Here is a 5135-nt window from a genome sequence, read left to right as displayed (position 1 = left end):
ATTTTTTATTCAATTCAATAAGAATTCCATTTTTGCCATTAATGAATCTCCATATTCACCATAAAACCAAGCCATCTGATCATTATCATATTATAAAGTCAAATATGAATTATTTTAACTTTTATTTCTGAAATTCACCTTGAATTTTCAAATCTTGCATTTTAGTCACTAAATTCCACTCTTTCGGTTAAATCTGGAAAATTGCACAATTCCAAGCCAAATTTATGTGATCCAAATTATTAAAATAACATTTTCAACCATTTTATAACATCCTTCAAATTTTTGTAAAATTCCATTTCAATCGGAATTACCGATTCCTAATCGGAATTTAACCCTTTCTAGTTTTTCTTTACTAAAAAACCAATTCTAAAAATATGATTTCTATAAAACTCCACTCTCAAGAGTAAACCATCTATTTATGGAATAAAATTCTTTTTAGGAAATTTATCACTTAATTCCCTAAACTTTTCCCCAATTTTCTACTTTGACCATCAAACTTTCAAAGTTTTCATTTTGGTCATTGTCTAAATTTTTGGGGTATTACAAGCTTCTCATTTGGAATGATTTCTCCATATGCCTTGAGGTCATTAACAATCACGGAGAATCTATTCGTCATAGCTTTGATGTCTTTATCCGGTTTCATCCTGAAATTTTCATAGCTATGAGTAAGTAGACTAATTTTAGATTCTTTTACCTTGTTGGTTCCTTCATGAGTGATTTGTAGTTTGTCCCATATCTCCTTGGAAGTTGTAAAATATGATAGTCTTCCATATTCCTCTGGTCTAAGTACACACAAAAGAATATGGATAACCTTTGAGTTGAGCTGGAATAATCTCGTCTCTTCTTCACTCTACGTATTCGGATCTGTAGATGGTTCAAAGTATTTGTTCATCTCGATTTTCCATGCTCCCATATCACTAGCTTGAATGAAGTATCTCATCCTATTCTTCCAATAAGTATAGTTAGATCCATTAAAGAAATTAGGCTTGTTGACAGGCTGAGAATCAAGACCAAAGTCAAAGTTTGATGTAGAGGCCATTGATGACTTAAATATCGATCTAACTCTTCCTGAATCTACTAAAGATGTGGTGAAACCTTCAAATGAGTTTAGCTCTGATACCAATTATTGAGTTAATCGATCGGATGAATCGGCTAAGAGGGGTTGAATTGGACATTAAAATTTCGGTGGAAGCTTTTGCAGAAAATTGAAAATATTTGCATAGCGATTGAGAGTGGTTCGACTTTCTCAACCAAAGTCTACGTCCACTACTATAGCTATCCATACTAAGGATTTTCCATAAATTCACTAATTTGTCTTTCTTGTGACAACAAAGAGTAGCCTTACAACTCCCTCAAGAATTATACCCCAAATTCTTGAGAACACTCTCTCCCAAAGAGAAGAATACAAATTTCGCAAACTTTACAGAAAAACCTAACAAGCTAGATTATTTTCACAATTATAGAACAAGGAAAGAACACTCAAAGATGAATACAATTGAGCACAAAATGTGTTCTTGAAAGCAAAATGAATATTGAATGAAAATTGGCTTGAATTTCTATCTTGATTCTTTTTCAAATACTAATTGATCATAGGCTTCAGAACTTGTTTAAATACACCTTGGATCAATTATGAACGTTGAGGATCATTGGTGAAGTCAATAGAGCCGTTGTGGTGTGAATTCTACTTCAAAAAGCTATTAGGAGCGTAGGGATATCAGTACACCTTCAAGGGGTATCGATACATCCTGTGTAAAATTCAAATATTTCAACCGTTATAAGACTAGGGGTATCGGTACCTCTCAGGGGTATCGGTACCCATTGGGCATTCTGTTTTTGTCGGAGCCAAAATCAACATAAGGGGTATCGGTACCTTTGAGCTAGGTATCGATACCTCTTTGTATAGGGGTATCGGTAACCTATGGGGTATCCGTACCCTTTTTGCATTCGAAGTATGAGGGGTATCTGTACCTCTTAAGATTGTATCGATACCTCCCTATTTAAAACACATTTTTGGCTCAATTTTGGTTCGAAATACTTTGTAAAAATTATTTCAAAAATGTTTTAAGATTGAAACACAAATTTTCACTTAAGTAAGGAGTAAAATTGACATTTGAAAACTTGGAGTAATATATGAGATATTTGATTAATTGAATCAAATATTATTTTTGAAATTGAATATAAAATCTTAAAATTCATTAACACTTTATTTGTTATATCGAAACATCAAAATGTTGTCCACAACTTGTTTACATCTACATCTTCAAGTATATGGGTTTGAAAATCTTCCTCATGTTCATCTTGGTCCCTAAGTAATTGAATGTGTAAAATTCAACAAAATTATTAGTTAGTGTGGTTGTTAATATTAAAAAGTTAGTTTGGATGATTAGTTCTTCAGGCTGGATATCCTCCATCGTGAAGTTGAACTTGAAAGCTTTGGTTAACAGATAGTTCTTCTTGACTTGAGCTATGGTGTGAGGGACCCCTCTATCATGAGTTTGCTCTTGTGTGATTTGAGCTCAATATCCTTCACCATGAAGTTGAAATCTCTACTCAAAATCTCGACTAGGAAATAGTTCACTACAAGAAATTTCGATTGTTCAACAAAATTATTTATAACTAAAAGTACTAAATTTGGCACGATATATTTATTCTGACCAATTTTATTTGTTACCTTGTTAGAACAACCTTGCCATGTAAAGTATATTGTGACAAAATTGTGTTCATTACAATTGTATAGTATTTATTGTAACAATAAAATTTCGTTACTATAATTAACTTATCACAATAAAATATTTGTCAAAATCAATTAACTATTTTGTTACGAGAAGTATATTTTTTCATAACTAACTTATATTTAGACATCAAATATAAATGGTTTTTGTGACGAAAATACATAAGACAACAAAAATTATTTTGTCATAGTTACTATTTCGTCACTAAATATAAGTTACAGAGACAAAATATTTGTTAAAATAAAAAATAATTATTTAATCACAAAAAGAAAATTTCGTCACAATTTACTTAAATTATAACATCAAACGAAAAAAGTTTTTGTGACAAAAATACATATTACAAAAAAATTTATTTTGTCACTACTTTTATTTCGTCACTAAATATTTTTTATAACTTTTTACTGTGACTAAATAATATGTTTCAATATGTTATTGTGAAAGAATATTATTTGTCATAATTTTTATTTTGAAAAAATATTATGACAATAAATTTGACATAACATTTTACTTTGATTAAATTTAACGTGTTATTGTGACTAAATCATTTTGTTACAATTTTGTAGATTCTCGTTTTGTCCGGGGTTTTATTCGAATATTGTTTGGGTTTATATTATATTATATTTATATGTGTGGCCATATATATTATTATATCATAATTATATATATATTATATATATACGTATAAATAAGTAATCAAATAACATAATATACATAGGTATAACGTTAATACACTAAATTTTATTCTATTCTGTTACAGGCTTACATCAGATATAAACTCCAACCCGTGTTCAATTGGATTAAGCCCAAACAAGGCAACATTTATTCGACCCAAATAGAGACCTGATTTGGAGCAAGCTCGGACCCATGGCAAACCCGAATGCTTAGATCGAGCGGCTGGATCCAGCAAGTGGAAATTACGCTCGTTGTTCCAGATGCGAACCAATTCACATGAGCCAGCTGTTCCATTCTTGCTGAAGCCGTTTCGAATGTACCTGCAACAATAAATAACAAAAATGGATTCTCTCTCAGCCACGTAGAGAGCCCAGCAAAGCATGCATTTATGGAAGAGAAGAGGAAATCAGCAGGGATAGGGGGTATTTTTAACCAAAAAAACAACCATTCGAATGGGGGAACTCATGAGAATGAGGTTTTTCTACTTCCCTGGGATTGGAAAAAGAGAGTGAAAAGAGAAATCTTCTTCTCTTTTATTGTTTTTACACAGTAGAAAAACAAATACAAATACAAATACAAAAAAAAAACAGTGTGTAAAGAGATTCTTCCTCCCCCGTATTCAAGAATCAAGTAGTGTATCAGGGGTCTTCCCCATATTTTTCGAAATCAATAAAAGTATTTTTGAGCTATTCCTCGGATTTTTTTCGATTTCCAGTATGTGTTGAGTGTGCGTGTGGGATTCATTTCGAAACAAATAGAAACCCAGAAAAAAATCAACCAAAAGCTCCTACCTTTTCTCATCGGATAAGCGCTACCATCATTCAGCGAAGCCGTTACTTCCTCGTATCATCGAAGGTAACCCTGTAATCTTATTTCAAGTTTCGTTTTGAGGGGGGACTCTCCATTCAAGTAGCAATAAAAATCAATAAAAATAATAATAGTAGAAAATAAGAGATAGGAAAGAATTTCGTTTAGTTACCTTCTTCGCTTGTTGTCCTGTCATTGCCAGAGTATTTGTCACCGGGAATAAAGGGTTCATCCGTTCGTGTCGTCGGGATCGAGAGATGAGCAGTTGGGCTTCTTTTCGCATAACTTAGGGGTAATTCATTTGGTTTTCCAGGTTTTAGATTGAAAACGGTAGAGTTTAGGTGGGGCGGTCTAGTTATTCTCGGGTCGCCGGAGATAGGAGCAGAGGAGGAATCGAAGGTCGGCGTGGGTGTTGGCCCTTTAGAGTGGCGGCTTAAGAGTGAGGCTATAGAGGAATCAAGGGGCTTTGTAAATCGATTTGGAGGATTGTTTGTTTTCTCATTCGTGATAGGTGGCCAGTTGGATCAGGTATAGCCACCACGAAACGGTGGCCGGTCAGATGGCCCTGGTTCAGGTGACATGCGATCGTGGAGAAGAATGGGGAGAGTTTGAGAACTCTCAAATGCGGCTGAGGGTTTAGTTTAAGTTTAAGTTAGGTTTAATATTTTAATTAGTTTATATATTAAAACTTTCGGGTAAATTAGTGTGTAGCCATCATAGCTTAAGGGTAAACTTATCTTTTGGTTCCCATAGGTGTAGCGCTTATTTACATTTTAGTCACCTGAAGGATTAATTTTCGAATTTTGCTTTATTTGTTTGTCCTCATATCATTATTTTCCAGATTTTCCTTCATGTTTTATTTATTTCTATTTAAGTCTCTCATTTTTAGGAGTGTTTTTCATTTTAATCCCTGCCTTAATTCTT

General features: G+C 33.0%; 1 long non-coding RNA gene across 1 annotated transcript; it reads right to left on the bottom strand.

Annotated features, from left to right (window-relative positions):
- Positions 1-3492: 3492 nt before the first annotated feature.
- LOC120187610 lies at positions 3493-4832 on the bottom strand. Its single transcript, XR_005522321.1, has 3 exons — positions 4384-4832; positions 4196-4265; positions 3493-3724 (listed from the first exon to the last, which is right to left on the bottom strand). It is a non-coding gene; the product is annotated as an uncharacterized LOC120187610 (long non-coding RNA).
- Between the last annotated feature and the right edge of the window lie 303 nt (positions 4833-5135).

The sequence above is a fragment of the Hibiscus syriacus genome, unplaced genomic scaffold (assembly GCF_006381635.1).
Source record: "Hibiscus syriacus cultivar Baekdansim isolate YM2019G1 unplaced genomic scaffold, ASM638163v2 tig00113725_pilon, whole genome shotgun sequence".
Classification (NCBI taxonomy): domain Eukaryota; kingdom Viridiplantae; phylum Streptophyta; class Magnoliopsida; order Malvales; family Malvaceae; genus Hibiscus; species Hibiscus syriacus.
The sequence above is the reverse complement of the archived record's forward strand: the minus strand, read 5'-3'. Positions and strand labels throughout refer to the sequence as shown.